This window comes from Myotis brandtii, unplaced genomic scaffold (genome assembly GCF_000412655.1).
Source record: "Myotis brandtii unplaced genomic scaffold, ASM41265v1 scaffold48, whole genome shotgun sequence".
NCBI classification, from domain to species: domain Eukaryota; kingdom Metazoa; phylum Chordata; class Mammalia; order Chiroptera; family Vespertilionidae; genus Myotis; species Myotis brandtii.
The window spans coordinates 9,449,699-9,474,205 of record NW_005368341.1 but is presented as its reverse complement, the minus strand read 5'-3'; the positions used below and the strand labels follow the sequence as shown (position 1 = coordinate 9,474,205).

The 24,507-nt window shown below is 36.7% G+C and overlaps 1 long non-coding RNA gene across 1 annotated transcript; it reads right to left on the bottom strand.

Moving 5' to 3' along the window:
• Positions 1 to 8,569: 8,569 nt before the first annotated feature.
• Positions 8,570 to 24,413, bottom strand: LOC106727773. The gene is made up of 3 exons (XR_001364023.1): positions 24,332 to 24,413; positions 12,633 to 12,639; positions 8,570 to 8,580 (listed from the first exon to the last, which is right to left on the bottom strand). It is a non-coding gene; the product is annotated as an uncharacterized LOC106727773 (long non-coding RNA).
• Between the last annotated feature and the right edge of the window lie 94 nt (positions 24,414 to 24,507).

Here is a 24,507-nt window from a genome sequence, read left to right as displayed (position 1 = left end):
TGTGGCATGCAGGAGCAGCGAATCAATGATTCTTGCTCATCATTGATGTTTCTCTCCCTCTCCCTTCTTCTATGAAATAAGTAAAAATGTATTTTTTTTTTAAAACACAGGAGAAAATCTAGGTGACCTTGGGTTTAGTGCTGACTTTTTATATACAAACCAAAATCATGATGGAAGAAAGAAAAAAAAGGGTAAGTTGGACCTTATTAAAGTTACAAACTTCCGCTCTGTGAAAGACACTGTTGAGGGAATAAAAATTCAAGGTACAAGTTTGCAGAATATCTTTGTGTAAAACATATATCCAAGGACAGACTTGGCCCAAATTTACAGGGAACACTTAAAAACTCAGTAATAAGAAAAACAAACAAACAAAAAGCAATTTAAAAATGGGCAACTCACCAAAGAAAGTAAACAGATGACAAATGAGAATATAAGAAGATACTCAACATCATATTTGATCAGCAAATTGCAAAATTATTAAATCCAAGACATTGACAACAAGTGCTGGTGAGCATTCGGAGCAACAGGAGCGCTCATTCATTGCTGGTGGGAATGCAAACTGGTACAGCCACTTGGTAAGTCAGCCTGGCAGTTTTTCTTTTTCGAAAACTAAGCATAGTCTTACCATATGATCCAGCAATTTCACTTATTGTGGTTTGACTCGTATTGCTCCAGAAGCATGCTGAAATCCTAAGCCCCAGTACTTCAGAATGTGACCTTCTGGAAACAGGGTCTTTATGGCGGTTATCAGGTTAAAATGAAGTCATTAAGGTGGATCCTAATTCATGATTGGTGTCCTTATAAACAGAGGAAGGTTGGACACAAACATGGACAGAGTAAAGGTGAAGTGATAACACAGAGGAAAACACCACATGAAGAAGAAGGAAGAGGTTGGAGTAACATATCTATTATTATCAAAGATTGCCAGCAATGACCAGAAGGTAGGAGAGGAGCATGAGGCATATTCTCCCTCTCAGCCCTCAGAAGAAACCTACCTTGCTCACATATTGATTTCAATCTCTAGCATCTGCAACTGTAAGAATAGCTATAATCTTCTGTTGTTCTTAGCTACCCAGTTTGTGGTACGTTGTTACGGCAACCTTAGGAAGCTAGTACAGAACTGCTAGGAATTAACTTTAATCAATTGAAAATTTATGTCCGTACAGAAATTTATATATGAATGTGTATAGCAGCTTGATCCATAATTGCCAAACTTGGAAACAACCAAGATGTTCTTCAATAGGACTCTGCTGCATACAGGCAAAGGAATATTATTCCATGATAAAAAGAAATGAGCTATCAAGTCATATTCCTAAGTGAAAGAAACCGGTCTGACACATACTGTATGATTCTTATTCTAGACATTCTGGCAAAAGCACAATCATAGAGACAGGAAAATGATGAGTGGTTGCCAGGGATTTGGCAAGAGGGAAGTAGGTATGAACAGGTTGAGCACAGGTGATTTTTAGGGCAGTGAAACTATTTTGTATAATATTATAATGGCAGATATATAACATTATGCCTTTGTCAAAATACATGGAACTATACAACACAGAGATAATCCTCATATAAACTATGAATTTTAGTTAATAAGATAATAACCTATAAAAATGTACCATAATAGCAAGATGTTAATAATAGGGCAAACTGTGTACAGGGGGGTGGGAGGGGAAATGAGGTGTATGGAAATTTTCTGTACTTTCTACTCATTTTTTCTGTAAACCTTAAACTCCTTTAAAAACAGAAATCTAGCCAAAACCGGTTTGGCTCAGTGGATAGAGCGTCGGCCTGCGGACTGAAAGGTCCCAGGTTCGATTCCGGTCAAGGGCATGTACCTTGGTTGCGGGCACATTCCCAGTAGGAGATGTGCAGGAGGCAGCTGATCGATGTTTCTAACTCTCTATCTCTCTCCCTTCCTCTCTGTAAAAAAATCAATAAAATGTATTAAAAAAAACAAAAACAAAACAGAAGTCTATTTTTAAAAAATGCACTTCAGCCTTTACTGGTTGTGTGTCCTTGGATGATTTAACTTCCCTGAGCCTCAGTTTTCTCTTCTGTAAAAAGGAACTAATAACAGAACTACTTTAAAGTGTTGTTGTAAGAATTCAATGTGATAATACATACAAATTGCTTAGCACAGTGCCTCATACTTAGCTGGTATTTAAATATGTTGCTGATTATTCAAAGACAAGTCAGAGTTTCACAGATGTCACATAAATGCATTTGTTTTTGAAATGGAAGTCTTTGACATAGCTTGACATTAGCCTGTTTGAAATTTAATATATACATTAGTAGAAAGTTTAATTTCATTAAATTTTATATTGGGCTTGTAACTGGTACATAGTGTGGAAACAATCATTTTAAATAAGAGAATCTATTGATAATGTGTTTTCCAACAAGGGCCAAAGGGCCTTATGCAACTCCTTTACCTAATGCAGCAAATGTAAACAGCGTTTGAAATTTACCAAGCAGAGTACTATGACACATAACTGTGGACACATCTTAAATGCCTCATCCCTAATGCTCTATTAAAACAATCCTGTTCAGACAAACAAGAGTTTAGAAACATATTAGTACACATATGAGGTCTTTGGGGGACATTTAATAATGGCTTATCTCTTTTTATTTTATTAGAAACCTTGTCTTTACTAGCAGGTGAGGTTGAAAATCAGCTTTATGGTGTCTAACTCAATTTTCAAACCCTAGCAACATAAAGCTCATAGACAGGTAGCAGTATTTATAAATTAAAGATTACTTTAATCTTCAGTGACAGAGATTTATGAAATATTGCTTTAAATTTGTGCTTCATATAGTAAAGCAAATTGAATTTATTTTATAGACAAAAGCAATTTGAAGAAACCCATAGATTACTTTGGCCACTGAAGGATATAAATTATCTCTAACTAAATTTTGTCAGTATTGTAGGTTGAGCTATTTAGATAAAACATGTTTTTGACATTTATTACAAAATGATACCTTCTTTTAGACTTCTGCATTCTCTATAGTTGAGTATAGAATGAATTATTAAGGGAGTTAGTAATCCTTCTCTTGACATGAATTGCATTATCCGAGGATGTGAAAATTTGAATGCATTTTTCTAAGTAAATTACTGTGAAAAGGTATCCAAACCTATTATGATAAATTTGAGGCATGCCAAAACATTATACAACCCTCATGCATAATTTCTAGGCAAATACACTGCCATTGTTTAGATTTTTAATGTATACTCAATCCCACAGGGTGTAATCCCACGTAGAGGCAAGGTAAGTAAATCATTGTGATGGTGGTTCTTGCTCATATGAAGTAAAGCAATTCTTACAAAGCCATGAGTCTCTCTAGTGGACACCCCACCACCAATGTTGGTGTTGTTATTATTATTCATTTCTGAAAACAACAAAAAGACATCCATTATGAACAAAGCTCTGTGCTAGAAAGAAAAAAGAAAATGTGTTTTAAGACTCCAAGGAACAAAGCATTTAATGGGCAAAAAAGGCTAACGTGTATATGTGTATAAATATTAAAACACAGACAACCCACCACAGGGCTCAACAACTGGGGAGGTATGAAAAATGAAGACTAGGTAATGGTTTAAAAAAAACTCAGTGTAATTGGATCCAGAAAAAATATTATTTGGTAATATTATAATCAAATTAGTATAATACTCAAATTTATATAGCAACTGTCATTAAATAGCATTTCAATTTAATAATTTAATTATGAATTATATTGGCTTCCACTAATTGAGAAGGAGATAATGAGACTTTGATCAACAGTTTTTCTTTTTAAAAATCTTGCCAAAAATGTTAGACAAACTAACCTGAAACTTTGAAACTTATATTTATATTATTTATATTGAACAACAATGCATAGCACATAGCCTTCCTTCCTCGCTTAACATAATTTAAGTGAAATGTTGTATCTCTGTTTTAAGAAAACCCCAATAGAGAAGTCAGAAAACAATAGATTTCATAAATTAAACAAAAAAAGGATTTTCCACTCTAATGTCTTTTGTCTTTTCATAGTTAATATTATTCCACTTACATTTATCTTTATATTTACACACATGGACTTATTTCCACCATGTTTTGTTTGTTTATCCTGGGCTTCCTTGACTTGCTTTCATCTTCTTTCCTACCTTTTGTTATGTTGATGATATTTTCCTTACTTAAACTTTTTATTTCCTCTGTAGTTTAGATGCTCCAATAGTATTTTTGTAGTTGTCCTTAAATTCTTTTAATATTCAAGTTTGAAAATAATATTTTCTTTTAAAGTCTGCACTTGTCTACAATATCACTATTCTTCCCAACCAAGCATTTTCACTTTCTCTGTTTATTTCTAAAATATTAGTCCTACTTTTATTTATTATAATTTTATAAAAATTATTCACTTTTTTTTCTATTCTATTTCTGGCTAGGTCAAAAGCAAGTATTTGATACCATTATATCTCACAAGGATAATTGCAAAACCTACTCCTAAAAAACATAGCTTACATACCAAAGGAGTTGTAGATCCCTGCCAACTGTATTGTAACTTGGAAGCACATATGGAAACCATGAGAGCATATATGCAAATAGATTCTAATAGTCTTGGACCAAAGACCAAAGAGTATGAAATATATGGTTGTGTCATGTTGAATTTATCGCAATGAGTATACTCACTGGAACTAAGGACTTGTTGGATCTAGCAACTTGGAGAGGGATTAGGTGACCTGGGTTGGTTAATAAAGCTTGGACACAATTGTTGCCTATAATGGAGGAGATAAGATTTAAGAACTTCCTTTATATGTTTTTAAAAAAAGGAGTCCTACGGATTAGTGAGATAGAAATATTAAAATAGACGTAGACATATTTATATACAACTAGTTCAGTCACTCACTTAGTACATATCTAGGAAGGTCTGGAGTACATGCCCTTCATCAAGGCATGGAGGGGGAAAGGGGGCAATGAGGGACATCTGTAATACTGGAAAATGGGATACTTGATTGATTATAACCTGTGAACATAGTTCACACGTTAAGAGCATTGTTTGAAGTTCACTTAGAGCCTTCACTATATTCCAGTGGTTCTCAACCTTGGCTGCACATTAGAATCACCTGGGAATATTTTTAAAATCCTGATTTCTGGGCCTCATCCTCCAGAAATTCTGTTTCTTTGTTACTAATGCTGTGGTCCCACCCCATAACAAAGAAACAGAATTTCCGGAGGATGAGGCCCAGAAATCAGGATTTTAAAAAGATTCCCAGGTGATTCTAATGTGCAGCCAAGGTTGAGAACCACTGCTATATTCTCACCTTGTAGCTGTGATGTGACAGTACCTGGAAAAAACAACAGGATTAGGAGCCTCCACAACCAAAACTTTGATCTTTTTCTGCTTCTCATTGATGGATACATCTGCAAATGCCCCAGTTTTCTGATACAACTTTCTCTGGGCCCTTTGTGTAGCATCTGGGCATAACTTTACTGTGAAAAGACTTCATCATCTGATAATTAAATGTGATACAGTACCATGACAGTCTCTTTATTGTGTAAGGAGTTTTTAATGACATAAATCTATCTAAATTGACCTTTGAGACTATATTCTTGAAGCTCAAGTTGAATATTAGCATCAGCTTATACAGTGTATACTTAACTTCTAAAACAGTTTCTTCATGCCCCCCCCATTGGATGCTATTCATATTATGAGATGATGTTAAATTGAATTAAAACAAAGAACATAGCCCAAGAATATTTTAACAAAGTCCTTTATTGCTACATTTCTTTGGAAAAAATCTATCACAAATCTTTGCAAAAAATAAGTGAAACCAGAAAAAACAACAACAATGCCTACTGATATGCCTACTAAAAGCTGTGTGGACATTCACCATAAAATGAAAATGAGCATTAGGTTTGTATTTTATGTCTCATATAAAATCATGTAGGCGGTAGGCTCATCTTTTTAAAAAATATATTTTATTGATTTTTTACAGAGAGGAAGGGAGAGGGATAGAGAGTTAGAAACAACGATGAGAGAGAAACATCGATCAGCTGCCTCCTGCACACTCCCCACTGGGGATGTGCCCGCAACCAAGGCACATGCCCTTGACCAGAATCAAACCTGGGACCTTTCAGTCCGCATCCACTGAGACAAACCAGTTAGGGCTAGGCTCATCTTATTATAGCGACTTTGACCAGGAAAAATTGGTCAAAAATTAATAAAAAAGGATGATATGATGTGGGTGCAAGATCCTTTGACTTTATTGCTTGTCTCACTGAGCTCTCCATCCTGTTCCAAGAACATTCTAGCCTTGTCCCTGGCATCTCTCTTCCTGACTACCCAGAGGGAGGACGTGTTTTCCTCCTAGTGGAGGGGCACAGAGCATTTTACTTGCAGTCATCTAGTCTAGTCTAGCTGTACAAGGAATGCAATGGATGGCCTTTTCATTGATTATTGATTAATTTGACCTAACTATTCATTTACTCATTTAATAACAGTGACTTCAAGACACTGCACTTAAAATTAATTTAATTTCAAATATTTGATTTCATTAAAAATATGAGGGCAAGTGATCAGCAGCAGGCCATCTACATACTTTTTTGAAAACCTCTGTTCCTTTCAGTGTTAGTGAGAGTATGGACTTTAGAAACCATAGCTGGGTAACAAGTCCAAATGGTTGGAACAAAAATTAGAAGCTCACTAACGCTTTGGTTGACACTGTGGGAATTGTAATTGTTCTATTTGCTGGGCTATACATTACCTGGCATTTGTGTGGGTTTATTAGTAACGGGCTCATGCACGATTATATTGGGTGTATGAAGCTATTAGCATTGCACAGATCATCCACAGATAGCAAATGCTGCAGGAGGTTCACACATTGCTTTCTACTTTTAATTAGGATTTTTGTATCAGAAGTTTTCTATGAAGGAAATATTTGGCCTCAGTTTGACAGACAAAAGAAAACCGTGCCAATGTAATTTTTATTCTTACTATCTACTCAACTCAAATTCATTATAAGAATTAAAATAAGATTTAGGATAAAGAATTTAATTTTGATATGATGTATGTATTTATATGTATGCATGTATACATAATGTGAACATATATATAATACATATAAACTTTTTATAAAGGAAGTATTATAAAAGAGATTATGGATAAATTTTTAAATAAATGATATTGAGAAAAATCTGCTCCAGTGAAACTCAAGGTAAATTCTCACATCACTCTATACACTACTATCCAAATAAATAGCTAAATATAAAAATTTAAATCATAAAATACTGGAGAAAATATAGAAGCAGAAAGTAATAGATAACAATGATAGGTTTGACAATGAAAATTTCAAAGTTTTCTGTACAATACAAATATAATCCATAAAATTAATAAACAAATGATATAACTAATTAGAGAAACCCTTTTAATAAATATGTGCAGTTAATCTCAAAGTATAAATAACTCTTACAAATGAATAAGTAATGAGCAAAGGACTTAAATACACTAGTTATAAAAGGTATGAAAATGGTCAAATAAAGAAGCATTCAATGTAGTTTATAATTAAAGAAATAAATGGGATATCATCATTTCCTCCCACATTGATAAATATTTGAAATGTTCATATACAATATTGAATTTTACTTTTTTAGCATTCACAACTAACATTTAAAATGCTAAATATTTGCTAGGTCCTATTCTAAACATTTTGCATATATTCACCTAATTAATGCTGATGATAAACCTATGAACTTGGTATCATTATTATCCCCTTTCCATATTTAGGAAAATGGAGACACTAAGGGCTTCCCAAAGTCACAAAGCTATTAAGTGGTGAAGGTGGGCCTGGAACTTGGGCAGTCTGGCTTGGCTTTTGTACTCTCAACCTCTCTACTACCTTGCCTCTCAACTTTCAGCAAGGGCAAGGTGACACAGACACCATATGTGCTCATCAAAATTAATGGTGATTCATCATTTTTGGAAAAAAAGTTTGTATATAATACACAAACACATCATGGTTTCAAAGAACTGTAATTATGTAATATAAAGAGAAACCTAAATATTGGGCATGAAAATCAGAGCCTACAATTTTACATATGACATGACATTCATATGAAGATGTTGTATGACATAAATTTCAAAGTGATTTTCTAGAACATACTTTACTATGTTTTAAAAATTTCCTAAAATGTCTTGCATGACCTTTTAGTCCTAAATCTCTGTAAAATCCTATATAAATGTTATAATAAAAAATAGTAACACATGGTCTCCTTAAACTTTAGAGGGGTTATGGGTAAAGACTCTGACTGTAAAAGAGGGTGATCACTTCAATACTTACTCTTTGTTTATCTGTCTACTGAGGTAGGCTGACAATAAGAGAAAGCCCTAAGCCCATGTCAATTAGATTTGGTTCCCAAATTCAACAAATACTGACTGTGGGCATAATACTAAGGATATTGCAGCAAACAAAATACATACAAAGTTTCTGCTCTTGTAGCATTTTCATTCAAGCAGGGAGAGAAAAACTAATAAATGTGTGATAAAGAATAAAACAACAATAGGACTAGAGAATCATGGGGATGCTGTTTTTATAGGATAGTTAGGAAAAGACATCTACATTAAGTGATATTTATGCAAAGACAAGAAGAAGTAAGAGAAGAGGGTATCTAGGGAAGAGCATTTTATGCAGAGAGAACAATAAGCATGAAACTCTGGTGGGAGTATGCTTGGTTTGCGGGAAACAGAAAGCAAGTGAAATGGCCCATGTGAATTTGGGATGGGGAGTGGGGAGGAGGTTGGAGACAAATGCAGTCTATGTCTCTAAATGAGTGTAGATTTTGACCTTGGAGTGTCATGATCCGACTTTACTCCAAGAGGCTCATTCTGAATGTTGGATGGAGAAGAGATACCATGGAGGCAAGCATGGAGGCAGAAAGGTCAGCGAGACTATTGCAATGTCCGCATGTGAGATAAGTGGAACTTGAATGAGATTAATGCATAGCAGAGATCATGAGAAATTAGCAAATTTGGGCAAGATTGTGAAGGTAGATTTAATAAACTTTGCTAATGAATTGAATGTTGGCTATAAAGAAAGAGAGGGAAGTCAAATATGACTTATAGCAAAAACAAAAGAGGAGAGTTAATTTAATTTAATTTGTGACAACATGGTTGGATCTTGAGAATATCATGCTTAGCAAAATAAGTCGACAGAAAAAGTCAAGAACCATATGATTTCACTCATATGGGGGATGTAAAACTGAAAGTAACAAATGAACAAACAAGACAAATAAATCTCATAGACACAGACAACAGAATGGTGACTACCAGAGGGAAAGGGGGTTGGGAGGAGGTAGAAGAGGTAAAGGGGATCAAATATATGGTGACAGAAGGAGATTTGACTTTGGGTGGTAAACTCACAATGCAATATACAGATGATGTATAATAGAATAATATAATTTTATTAACCAATGACACCCAATACACTTAAATAGAAACATAAATGATACAATAATTTTGTGTGTATGTGTGTGTTTCCACCTCAGAGTCTAACTCCCTTTTGCACCTGCCACTTTCTGAGGCAACATGGGGAAGTCCCACTCCTTTGTAATTCCTCTGTATCCTGAGTTATTCTTTTGACTGATCTGTGAGCCTCTTGGGAAGAGATATGTCCCACTATTATTTCTGTCTTCTTTTTTTAAAATATATTTTTTTATTGATTTCAGAGAGGAAGGGAGAGGGAGAGAGAGAGAGAAACATCAATAATGAGAGAGAATCATTGATTGGCTGTGTCCTGCATGCCCCCCACTGGGATCGAGCCTGCAACCTGGGCATGTGCCCTTTACTGAAATCGAGCTCAGGACCCTGTAGTCTGCAGGCCGATGCTCTATCCACTGAGCCAAACCGACTAGGGCAGTGGTTCTCAACCTGTGGGTCGCGACCCCTTTGAGGTCGAACGATCCTTTCACAGGGGTCGCCTAAGACCATAGGAAAACACATATATAATTACATATTGTTTTTGTGATTAATCACTATGCTTTAATTAGGTTCAATTTGTAACAATGAAAATATATCCTGCATATCAGATATTTACATTACGATTCATAACAGTAGCAACATTACAGTTATGAAGTAGAAACGAAAATAATTTTATGGTTGGGGGTCACCACAACATGAGGAACTGTATTAAAAGGTTGCGGCATTAGGAAGGTTGAGAACCACTGGGCTAGGGCATTATTTCTATCTTCAATACCAAGTATAATGCCTTGCATGTAGTAGGTGTTCCATGTAATATTTGTTAAGTGAATGTTATTTGCTTAAATGAGTGAGTAATTAAATGAATAAAAATTATTAAATTTTCTATGTAATAGATTATGACAGTTTATTCTCTTTTCAATGGTTGAATTAAATTAATAAATTCAATGTGTTTAATAAGATTTCTTTCATTCTAAGCAGTCTAGGTTTGGTTTTTCAAGTTGTTTTCCTAAATTGTATATACTAACCAACATGTACTTATTAAGCTGGTCTCCAGGTCCTCTGGCAAAGGTCCCAGAACCACAAGCTGGGCCCAAATCAAAATACTAATTTAATTCAGAAGATCATGGAGCCTGTCCAGTGGGGATGACTAAGATATTATATGTGCTGAGTGTTGGGAACTTTATATATATTTCTGAGGACTCGATCTGGAAACCTGAACATTATTTTTGACTTTTTATTCCTTTTTCTTTTTACCAGCCATGAAACCTGCCAATCTTCCTTTATGGGTAAGTAGGCCCCATTCTCCATTTATTCATTTTTCAATCATAACATCAAGCCCAGATCTGTGATTTTCTCCTAGATCTAGATGTTATGTTATTTACCATGAAGGTCCCCTGCACTTCTTCCTAATTCCTTACAATACATCACTTTCTGCTTATTCTTCCTAAACCTCAGTATCCACTGTGTCATTCCTCTGAGAAAGAATTTAAGAAACCTATCCTTTAGCCAAAGGATACTGCCCAGTTTTAAGAAACCTATCCTTTAGCCAAAGGATACTGCCCAGTTTCCTCAGCCTGATTTGCTAGGTGGCTTCAATTCTGACTGGTATTTATGGAATGGCTCCCTGTAGAATACATTTCACTATATCCCCTGCCTCTGTTCTCTGGCTGTATTGCTCACACTTCTATCTATTACCTGATATCTCCACCTCATGAACAAACCTACTAACTGTGCTTTGTCAATCTAAAAGCTGTATAACTGTCCAACTGTATTTTAGAACTGCCTCTTGCACACCATCAACCTTCTCAAGATATCTTTTACGGAACTCTCTCCAGAAGTAATGCTATATTGCATGCATTTCAAATCTTTTAAAAATTTATGATATTATAAAGTTCTTGGAATTTTCAAAAGAGGGTTTGCTTTTATTTATTTACTGGAGACCTGATGCACGAAATTCGTGCAAGGGTAGGCCTTCCTTCCCTGGCTGCCGGCACCGGCTTCCCTCTGTCACCCGGGACACAGACTTCCCTAGTAGCCCCGGCTTTATCTGGAAGGTCGTCCGGAAGGAAGTCTGGTCTAATTAGCAAATTATGATTTTATTCTTATAGTTTTATTTTTACTTCCAAGTAGACTGTAAGTCCCTTGAAGGCAGGAAATATATATCTTATTTTCTATCTTCAATTTTTTAGTTACCTCTCATAGTATACTGTAAATTGTTAATAAGTATATATTGCCTTGATTTGATTCAAACATTTTGACAGGGAATGTTAAGCTGCTTTTACATCATATTCGATGTAATACTCAGGAGCAGGTTTGTGACTCATAGGACTGAGGACTGGCAGCCACTACATATGCATTCACCTTGCAACCACAGTGTCTATTTTTATTGAGCTTCTTGTCACTAAATTAATGTTGGACTGTAATCTAAAGTGTGAAGAACCAAACTGCATCAGTTCCATAAAAATGCATTTATTATCACTATTGTCCTTTTATGATATATATTGCAATGCTTTACAGAGTCAGGATAGCATGGTAATGGGAAAACAGACTTTGGAGTCAGTCACACTAGAAGTAATAAACTCACATTTATTCACTATAGGAACAAGCAATATTATTTTGTCACCTTCTGGTTTTTTGTTCTGTATAGTAATACAGATAACAATACTAACTACCTTATAGAATTACAATGAGCTGTGATTATAAGGCACTTCAAATTGTGCTTGACATTCAGTAGAGTTCTTGAAAAATTGTAGAAATTACTATTTACATCTCAATGTCACTGGTTTTAGCTAGATGTGCTGTTTGTTTTTCAAGTTTAAGATTATCATTATCTTTATTATTTTTACTAAGGTACAACATGCTCTCATTTATGCAAAGACTATATTGTAATAATATCAACCACATGACAATTTGTTGTCAACTCATAATAGAGGAAACGTTGAGAGCTATTGACCTCCAAGAAAGTACAGTAGCTATCAAAATGCTTTTAAAATACTTTATTCATTTTTAATGGAGAGCCAGCTAGAATGGAAGCCACTGATCCATTGTCAGTAATAAGATACAAAAGTTAAGAACAAACGAAAGCATTATAGAGTAAGTGTATAAACCAAGAAAAATTGAGTGCCATTTAGTACAAGACAAGAAACCTCACATATTAAGAAATAAAATCCTGGGAATATCATTTATTGTACCAAAATTCTAATTGATAAATCAAATCATCACAAATGATAAAAAAGGTAAAGTTATTTGTGACAAACACTGGTTAAGAAAATAAAGAGAACAACTATTTCTGTCAAAAGGAATAAGAACATTTTATTAGAAAAAAATGCAGCACATCCAGCTAAAACTGTTACATTGAGCATACACATCTCTACTACCTTGTCTAGAAATGTGACTAAAATGACTATCATAAGAATTAAAAAATATCATAAGGCACATGGACAGAGTTGGGAAAGGAGAAAGTAAAAAAAATCTTGTCAACTGGAAAGCAGACAAGTGGTAATGGCCTAGCAGACCCAAGAAAGCTGAATTCTATACGAGCAGCAGTCAAGATTCCAGGTTTACAAATAAACACTACCCAGAGGCGTAAGTCTTGGTTATGTCTTCCTACCAACATGTTACTTCCAGGTGTAGTGATGAAGGAGGGGCTAAAACCACAATGACTAGTTGAAAGACTTTAGGATAACAGTTGGATACACAAGATCCTGTCTCCCATTCTACACCTACAAGTCACTACTCCACTCCCATTTTAGCAGAAATGAGTCATTTTATTTTCTTGATATAGTAAGACTAAGAATTTCTGCATTGTCTGAATGATTCCTCCAGTGTTCTTCCTCTACTCCAGTTCAGAGCATTACCAGACAGACTTAATCCTTCCAGGCAGGAGATGGGTGCCTTCCTTATGGTGACTGGGCTCAGCAGAAGGGGAAGTGCCAACCTGGTCACCTTGCAGAAAATTTTGTAGACAACAAACACAAGGACCCAATCAACTCTCTGGTATTTCAAAGTTAAATATGAAGGAGAGAGACCATTAAAATAGTAGCTTTGAAGAAACAATTTCAGGTAGAAAAGAGAAACACATCTGCCCCCATTATTATTATTATTATACTAGAGGCCTGTTGCACGAAAAGATTCGTGCAATAGGCCTTCCCTTCCCCTGGCTGCCAGCACCAGTTTTCCTCCGGCACCCAGGACCCAGGCCTTCGCTTCGGCTGGAGCCGCCTTCAGTCTTTGCTCCTCCGCTTCGCGCCTATGTATGCAAATTCACCGCCATCTTTGTTGGCAGTTAATTTGCATATCTTGCTGATTAGCCAATGGGAAGTGTAGCAAAGGTATGGTCAATTACCATGTTTGTCTATTTTATTAGATAGGATGCAGAGAGATAAAATATGATACAGAACTCATGAAAAAGATTGTATTCATGGTGAAATAAAAATGATTATTCAGAGAACAAAAGGAGCTCTTGGAAATTAAAATATGCAGTAAAGAGAGTATTTGAAATTCCTGGTATATGCCATCAGTTTGGCTCAAATAAACTCATAGAAATTAAAAAAACACACATATGCAGTAAAAAACAAAATTTTGAATAAAATAATTATAAAATAAAATTGAATAACTCTCCAAGACAGTAATTTTTAAAAAAGGAGTTGAGTAAAATAAACAGATGAACAAAATAGAACCAGAGACATGGATACATGGTACATACTGACAGAAGTCAGAGGGGAAATGGGTGGAGTGGATGGGATGAAATAAGGTGAAAAGAATAGATGCAATGCTAATCCGGTGAATTACCATCCCAGTTCAGTATGACCCCTGGAGGATTAACTCCTCAGTGCTGGGCTGCATTTGGGTGTAGGCGAAGGCACCCAGTCAGAGGGCAGAAAGACATACAAAGTGAGCTTGAGATGAGATGATGCCAGAACAAAGTCTGAGACCACAGGGCAGTCTACCCCAGCTTCAGCTGAAATTAGAGAAGTGGAGAGAATTTAAGGTGAGACAGCAAAGGTGGCAGGCAGCTGGAGATTCCCAGGTTTCAGGCCTACAGAGCTGTTGTCTGAGGTTGCAGCAAGTCCTAACTTCAGAAGAGTTCTTCAAGAAGATGAACTGGACTCTCTTGGCTTTTTAACATAATAAGTGAAGACACAACTGAGGAGAGTGGGCTTAAATTAGGATAAGTAGAAAACCAATTAATAGCGGGGAAAAGAACAGTATTAACTTTATTGTGCAACGAAGGAAACTATCATCGTTTGTTATGTGCCTCAATAGTAAACACCATTTACATGGTAATACTAATATGGATGCTGAATATTGGGCTAACTAAAATTATGATACCACTACATGGAGAGTTGTGGGTGCAGGGGGTGTTATTTGGAGGTGTAGGAAAGAGTGAGGTGCCAACAGCAGTGACTAAGTTTTTGTTAGAAGTAGCATTCAGAAATGTGGAATGTATCAGCAATCAATGTGAATATTTTCATTTTTCTGCATGGCCAGGGCTTTCTGAACAATGGAAATTGACATGCTAGAAATATAGAGAATATTTCTCTTTTCCCCCAAACCCATTGGCTCTTCACACCCTTAAGAGTGTTAGATCTGTCCCCCCGGCCCCTCCTTATGGAGCCATCTGCTCCCATTCCAAGGGCAATAGGGTAATAAAATCTTATCTCCCCCAGAGCCAAATACTTACATTTGAGGGTAGACACCGGTCTCCTGTTTCCCTAAGAAAAGCTCTCTGTCTCTTACTCTCTGAGAGGTGGAGGGCTGGTGTGACAGCTTCTGTATAATCTCCCAATTTCAAATCAGAAATATCCCCTCCCTGTGAAGTGCAGTTTTCTATCGTATGTCACCTGTGGATGAAATTGGAGAACTATTGAAGGATGTATCAATAGTTCTATTATTTACTTACAAAATATATTCAAGGCAAAGTATTTTGTAAGTAAATTATAGGTTTGCCTCTACTGTTTACTGTTAGAATAAACCTAATGTTTACTGTTAGAATAAAATTAATACATATCGATATAAAAATTTATCAGAATAATATAGCAAAGAATAATCTAAAACAATTGTATTTATTTATTTTTCCAGATTGGGAAATAGGATGGAGTAAAGCAGGGAACTGCTATATCTCATGACAAGCCTTATGTATCTATTTGACTCTTAAAGCAATGTACCTGTGTAACTTCGATAATAGTAAACTTTGAATTGAAATTTTAAATGACCACAGAGAAACCCCATTATCACAAGAGGAGGGTAACTGTTTTGTGTTTTCCAACCAATTATGTTGACCTTAAACTTTGCAGTTGTACAATATCTTTATTTAACAGTGGTTTTTACTTTTACTGAATTGTTTGTTATCCTCTTACTAAAGATGTATACACCTGTGGTTCAACAAATGAATTCAAGAGCTATATGGTTTCAGGAGCTGGGGTCATACTGTAATGATTTAAGTATGGCTACAAGGTCTTTCAAATAGTGCTTTGAGATTTTTTCATTTTCACTGGGTCAATACCCTTCCTCTCCAGGACCTTTTGCTGCAAATGTAATTGCAGTTGATCAAGGCAGTTAGTCATACACAAAATATTTCTGAGATGCCAGGTAGAGAAGGTTTGCATAGTATTTTTCTGGTTGCTGTCAGCTATGTAGGTTGGCGACACAAAGGTTTTATCCTTGGCCGATGGTTTTTCTTCTTAACCTTGAACAGTACTTCTTTGTGCATTACAGTTATCTCAATAGCTTTTGTTGAAAAACTAGATGAAAATGGTTCAAGTAATTGTTAACTCCTTTTGATGTTAACATGAAATTTGCTATTTCAAAGATGGAGAATGTTTAATAATAAAAAATGTGAATTTTAAAATTTGTTGCTGATTTGAAGTTGTTACCTATATAAATCTTATTGCTTCTTGCATAAATGCTACTTTTTTCTGTAACTAAAATATTTGATGGACTACCTGTTTTAGGGGTTCTTGAAGACTAAAGTTTTAGTCAGTTTCCTTCAGTGATATACTATTTTTTCTGTATAATGTGATCATATTTTTTTTTAAATTTTGGTCATTTACTATAAATGTGGTCATTTAAAACATTATTTATATTTCCATTTAGTAGTTTAGTTGCTATTAAAATTCTTTTGAGAAAAGTTCATTTTAAAATATATAGTTATCATTATTTATTTGTCAGATGGTGAGTAGGGATAATAGCTAGTGGGGAAAGTGGGATAAAGTAACATCTAGAAATAAACTTTTTTATTTGGGGGGTAATTTAAGATTTATAGAAGAATTGCATAAGTAGTGCTATATACCCTTATCCAGTTTCAGTTTTCCCTAATATTATCATCTTACATATCTCATACATTTGTTAAAACTAACAAACAGGCATTGGTACATCACTATTAATTAAAAACTCTCATTTTATTTGGATTTTACCAATTTTTCCATCAATGCCATTTTTTTTCCCTCTTCTAAGATCCAATCACCTTTATCATATCCCATTTAGGCATCTTGTCTCCTTAGTCTCTGATATGTGATAGTTTCTCAGACATTTCTTGCATTTGATGACCTTGATAGTTTTCAGAAGTGCTGGTCAGCAGGGTTTCCTGCAATTTGTGTTTGTATGATATATTTCTCATGACTATACTGGGGTTATGAGCCTTTTGAAAGAATACAGTGGTGATGATGAGCTTATTTTATCATTTTATGTCAGGGGTGCATAATATCCACATGATATCGTTGGTGATATTAACCTTGATCACTTGGTTAAAGTAGTGTTTGCTAGGTTTTTTCACTCTGAAGTTACTATTTTCCCTTTCCAGATTCTATTCTTTGCAAGTGAACTACTGAGGTCAGCCCACACTCAAGGAGAGTAGGGGCGGGGCAATTAAGCTATGCATTATAAGGAAACTTTATATCTTTTCCTTTCTGTTTATTTATTCAATTTATTTAATAAATATAGACTCCTGTATGTTTATTTTGTACTTTAGGTTATAATACAATACTATATCATTCATTTTGTTGTTCAACTTCGTCCATTAAGAGCTCTTTCAATGTTTGTTCCTATATCATTTGACATGGTCCTACCAGATTGTTTTTGAGCACTTTCTTATTTTCTGGTACTTCAAGATGCTCCTAATATAATGTAATTATATTAATATGTTTGTATTAATACTAGTAGCCCAGTGCACGGAATTTGTGCACATTAAAAGGGAATTAATTGCCCTAACCAGTTTGGCTCAGTGGATAGAGCATCGGCCTGTGGACTCAAGGGTGCCAGGTTCGATTCCGGTCAAGGGCATGTACCTTAGTTGCGGGCACATCCCCAATGGGGAGTGTTCAGGAGGCAGCTGATCGATGTTTCTCTCTCATCGATGTTTCTAACTCTCTATCCCTCTCCCTTCCTCTCTGTAAAAAATCAATAAAATATATTTTTTAAAAATTGCATGTACTGTGGCCAATCAGTATTTATGATATAGTAAGAGGATCTTTATAGATTTGTGACAGTTTATCTTTTTAAATGTATCAATTCTTTCCAAATTATTGATGAATAGAAAAGTAACTAAAATGTGAAACATTTGAAACTAGGTGGCTCTTTTTTCAATGACTTAATAAACTTCTGCAGTTATCTTTAGAAGACTTTTACATGTTCTAACATTTCATTAGAAGTGCTTTTCTGATTTAGAAACATTTTACAGTCTGGTGATTAGAATCCCTATTCCATAACAATTGTTACGCCTCCCATTGCTAACCAGCATGATATGCAAATTAACCGCCAACAAAGATGGCAGCTAATTTGCATACTGCAGGCAGGGTGGGACAGCGCCATCCTGCCTGCCCCGCCCTCATCCGGCCCTCCTGTGGAGGACCCGGGGCTGGCGGGCTGGAAGGTGGCTCCGGCCGGAGTGAAGGCCTGGGTCCCGGGTGCTGGATAATCTTTTGATAATAAATCTGGTACCATTACAAAGACCCCATTTACTATTGAGATTTCTCAATAGCATGATGATTGCACCCACTTTCAGTTCTTGGCTGCACATTACAATTACCTGGGAATCTTTTTAAAATCCTGATTCTTGGGCCTCATCCTCCAGAAATTGTTTCTTTGTTGTGGGGTGGGGCCACAACATTAGTAACAAAGAAACAGAATTAAAACTTTATTGTGGGGAGCCACTACAGTGTTTGGACAGGTTCAAGCCTTGGACTGATGAGAGGTCACAGTCTTCTCATTGCCACGTGCAATTCCCAGCTTGGAGGGCAGGGCCCTCCCAGCACAATTATAGCCAACAGCTATAGTTGTAAGCTTGAACCTATGGTCGGAACACGTGGCCCCACGTGCCTGAGTGATGTAGGCTTGATAGAGTTCAGGTGCATGTATTTGAGTAGGATTGAAACCCAGGAAAATGTTGTAAACAACTTGGTCACGCCTTTACTTTGCCTCGTAGCATCTGCTATAAACTAAAGGCATGGCTGTGGGCGTTGTGGCTGTCTCTCAGAGAAGCAGCATCCCACCAAGACCTGGCTTTCATTCTCTTGTCTGTCTTTTCTAAGCCTTTCAGCCGCCCCCACTCTGGTTCACCCCTGGCTGTGCTGGCACGGCACATTCCCAGGGAACCACGCTTCCAGGGTGGGTTCCTGCCTCAAACCCCGTCCTTGCCGGAAACAGCTCTGGGAAACAGCTCAAGGAGGGCCCAGCCCTTGGCAAAGCGACCCAGGATTCAGTGGGTCCACGCTCCAATGGCGGGTTCCTGCCTCAAACCCCGCCTTTACAGGAAACAGCTCCGGGAAACAGCTTGGGGGAGGGCACAGTCATTGCCAAGACAACCCCTGCAGGACTGACTTCAAAGGGTCATGAGTTCGATTCCAGGTGAGGGCACATACACAGGTTGTGGGTTGCTTGGGCAACTGATCAATGTTTCTCTTTCTCTTTCCCTCTCCCTTCCTCTCTCTCTAGAATCAATGAAAAGAACATATCCTTAGAGGAGGACTTAAAAAGAAAAAAAAATGCTGGTTTCGTTCAGTGGATAGTGCTTTTGCGGGCAGACTGAAGGGTACCAGGTTGGATTCCAATTGAAGACATATACCTGGGTTGCCGGCTTAATCCAGGGCCCTGGTCAGGGATTCAGCAAGAGACAACCATTAGATGTCTCTCATTTTAGTTTCTGTCTTTCTCCCTCCCTTCCACTCTCTGTAAAAAAAAAAAATAAATAAACCAAAAAAAATCAATGCAAAAATGTCCTCAGGTGAGGATTAACCAAAACAAACAAACAAACAAACAAACAAACAAACAAACAAACAAACAAACAAACAAACAAACAAACAAACAAACAAACAAACAAACAAACAAACAAACAAACAAACAAACAAACAAACAAACAAACAAACAAACAAACAAACAAACAAACAAACAAACAAACAAACAAACAAACAAACAAACAAACAAACAAACAAACAAACAAACAAACAAACAAACAAACAAACAAACAAACAAACAAACAAACAAACAAACAAACAAACAAACAAACAAACAAACAAACAAACAAACAAACAAACAAACAAACAAACAAACAAACAAACAAACAAACAAACAAACAAACAAACAAACAAACAAACAAACAAACAAACAAACAAACAAACAAACAAACAAACAAACAAACAAACAAACAAACAAACAAACAAACAAACAAACAAACAAACAAACAAACAAACAAACAAACAAACAAACAAACAAACAAACAAACAAACAAACAAACAAACAAACAAACAAACAAACAAACAAACAAACAAACAAACAAACAAACAAACACCCATTCCCAGTGTGATTATTGAAGGAGCATATGAAGTATTTGTTGAATGAATGGGAAGGGATGAGACTTTGCTTTCTAACTGTTTTAGCAACTCTGCAAGCCAGAGGGTTTATTTTTATTTTTTTAAAATATATTTTATTGATTTTTACAGAGCAGAAGGTAGAGGGATAGAGAGTGAGAAACATCGATGAGAGAAAAACATCGATCAGCTGCCTCCTGCACACCCCCTACTGGGGATGTGCCCGCAACCAAGGTACATGCCCTTGACCGGAATTGAACCTGGGACCCCTCAGTCCGCAGGCTGACACTCTATCCCAGTGGTTCTCAACCTTCCTAATGCCGCGACCCTTTAATACAGTTCCTCATTGCAGATCCAGGGGCTGCAGGCATGGCTGCACCCTGCACCGGATGCCCTGGGTGCCTCCGTGCCTGTGGCCCTGCCCCTCCCTTCGTGATTGCAGATCAGATGGCCGCAGGCAGGCTGCCCCCTGGGCCTGCACCCGGTGCTCAGGGTGCTGCCATGCTTGCTGCCCCGCCCCTCCCTTCATGATCACATATCCAGGGGCCACAGGCAAGGCTGCACCGGATGCCCTGGGTGCCGCCATTCTTGTGGCCCCGCCCCTCCCTTCGCCTGGCAGATCAGAGGGCCGCAGGCAGGCTGCACCCTGTGGCTTTGCCTGCTGCCCAGCCCCTCCCTTCATGATCGCATATCCGGGGCCGCAGGCACGGCTGCACCTGGTCCCCCGGGTGCAGCCGTGCCTGCGCCCGGCCTCTCCCTTCAAGATCTCAGATCAGGGGACTGCAGTCACAGGGGCACCCGGTGCCGGGGTGCTGTGTGCCTGGGGGCCCGCCCCTCCTTTCGCCATCGCAGATCAGGGGGTCGCAGGCCAGTCGGCACCCCTGGCCCTGGTGGTCTTACACCCCGGCTCTCTCTTCCTCCGGGGGTGCCGCCTGGCCTGCTGGGCTTTCTGATGGCGATCACTGGCTGCCTTTGCCCGCCCCCCAGCTCTTGCCTGCCACCATTCTTCCATCTTTCCCCTTTTGCCTCCCATCATTGCGCCTATGTATGCAAATTAGCCGCCATCTTTGTTGGCGGTTAACCACCACCTTGGCTGGCAGTTAATTTGCATATCGCCCTGATTAGCCAATGGGAAGGGTAGCGGTCGTACGCTAATTACCATGTTTCTCTTTTATTAGATAGGATACTTAGTATTCGGTGGGGCAAAAGTAGGTTTACAGTTGTGAGTATGCAAAAGTATTTATTCTTGTATTATTTTTTATTAGCTATTATTTTCCATATGAACAACTGTAAACTTGCTTTTTCCACACCCTATATAATTCCTATTACATTCAATTATGGTTTAATAGATATTGAATAAATAAAAATAAGATTTAACTTATTGCTAATATTACTTTTGAATCACTGTAACAATATTATCAATCTTTTATTTTTTGAGGGAACTCAACATTTTGTGGGGTCCAGTTACATGTCAGATTATAACAAAAGTAAGGATTTGAAACAGATATTTTTCTTTATATTATTTTCAATATTGTTAAGGTTTGTTGGTTAATATTAATAGCCAATATTTAGCTTTATTGTAGGATCTAGTCTGAATTGAACATTTCACTTTGATTTCATTGCTAGAGATTTGGCCTTAATTTTAAGGGAGATCTAGTGGTGTATATGCTGTTGTTGGTATCTACATTTGGCTCCCTGCTCTAATTCTGCTCTCCTCTTATTGCAATTGTTCTGCTAACATTCTGGATTATAGATTATTCAGAAAATATGTAACCAAATTTCTAAAGATGCGATGGTGAGAGAGCAACATACTTTGGCAAAACTGTGAGGGGGATCAAAGTGGGACTGTGTGAATGTAAGACCTGATCATATTGGAGATTGTAACAATACTTTTATACCATCCAACTAAATGTGCAGTATTAGAAAACATGTTTTCCTGATAGAATTTCAGGGAAAATTTTTCAAAGTGCAACGCTATAACTATATGGAAATTTTAAAAATAAATTTTTATTATTTATTAAATTGATTGGGATGACATTGGTCAAATGGACATATAAGTTTCAGGTGTGGGTTTCAAGATCTGTATATTGTACAATGTGCTTACCACCCAAAGTCAAATCTTCTCCTGTCACTATATATTGGGACCCCCTCCTCCACTCACTCCTGGGAAATTTTTGAAACAGCTTTTGTCCCTCTCTGAGTGAGAAGGAACAAATCTGCGCTAATGAGATCAATTAGAGTTAAAAAATTTGAGCTAACATTAGTTGCCTCAGAAACACATTATTACATTTCTTTTGAAATAAATGTGTTTGGGAAAATTATAGAAAAATACTAAAAAAATTGCTTTGTGATGTGTCAAAACCATCAACTATTTGACAAAAATAAATCATTGCACTTTCTCCATGAATTCTAAAATAATCATATTAATAATATTTATTATTAATAAATGAAAATTACTGCTACTAAAGATTTTCCATTGCTGTGGAGTTTAAAAACATTTACACATAATTTAAAAATTCAACAATTCTGCCTTATGGGAGAAATACTTCATTTATATTTAACCTTATGACTTTACTTTCTTTCAATTCTTTTTATTCCTCTTGATTCATGCATTAGCAGTTGTGATGATTTAGCAACAATAAGCACTACATGTGTATTTATAAGAAGAGAAAATCTTTTGTTATTTGCCACTTTGAGTAGGTTGAATTTTATTGTTCTCTTGTCTTCAAGAGGAGTGGGTGTTTGTAAGTGTTCTGGTATGTGGAAGATCAGAATACTGGGACAATCTCAGTGAAGTTTACTTATAATGGGACTCTCAAACTCTTGCTTATCCATATCCTATATTTTACTTTTCGAAGTCTTCTTAGACAATGTGACTCCTCACTGTCTAAAGAATATTTATTTTAGGTTATGACTCAACTTTCTTCTTAAAAAAAGCAAACAACAACAGTAGCATCTTTTGCTGTTGTTATTGTTATATTCTACCCAGATTTTCTGAAATGGAAAGCCTTGGTGAATTCATTTGGAGGGTTTTACCCCTTGGAATATCTTTTATACAAAGTCTGAGGCAAGTTAACCACTCCATTTTTTGAGGAGAGTTCATAGCTAAATGATGGTAATAACGTTTATGCATAGTTCCCCTAATCTGTGACTTATTTTTGGAAATATTTTCAGAATATTTTCTCTCTTCTGCAGTTCAACTCCATCTATTCTAGATTTTTCTCCATTCCCTCCAGCTGGATTACCACAAGTCATTCCTAATTTATCTCCTTGAATCTACAATCCCTTTCATTAACCTTATACTTTTCAATTTACCACCCAATAAACAATCCAATTAAAAAATAGGCAGAGGACCTGAACAGACACCTCTCCCAAGAAGACATACAAGTGGCCAACTGATATATGAATAGAATAGCTCCTAAGAGTAATCTATCCCATGTTGGGTTGAAATGGCCAGGCCAACTTCAGAATTAGTCAGTCATTAAATGTGGACTGCCTGGGAGTCTACCATACTTTGGGAGAAGTGGCTTTCTGCAGCTGAAATAATTGCTGAAGGGTCTGAGAGTTGAAAACTGTCCGTCAACAAAACTCTCAGTAGCCAGGGCAACAAGTCTGTCACTGAAGGGGCCACGTATCTGTTTCTGCCACAATGGCCTGTCAGATAATACAAAAAGCATTTCAGAAAACAGAACAGTCCTCTTCTTTCCCCTCTCCCCCAACTCCATGACCAGTACTATTCTTATCCACAGGCAACCTTGTTCTATAGATTCTGTTTTGATATTCTCTAGTGGTTACCTACAAAGCTCTAGATCAGGGGTGGGCAACCCCTGGTACACGTGCCAAACATGGCACGCCAGTAACTTTTGCTGGCACACGAAACCCTCTCTTATAATTTTCCATTTATAATTTTTTTCTTAATATCGACTTTTTTATTTTTCAGATAAATTCAGTGTAGGTGCATCTTATATAAATAAATAATTGTACATAACAAGTTCTCTTAAAGACCATAGACTTTAAGATATGATGAGAGAGGGGAAGAGCAATTTCTATGCCTCTGCCTTAACTCTCCCTGCCTTCCTAGATCGGACCAGTGTTTTGGTTTCAGCCTCAGACAGCATGAAACTAGAAGAACTAAACTTACGAATGTTTTCATGGATAGACATGGCTGACTTTGAAATGCAGTTGATTGAATTTCAGAGTAGCTCAATTTGGAAGCAGAAATTTATTGACCTTAGAGTTGACTTGGAAAACATTGAAAAAAAGC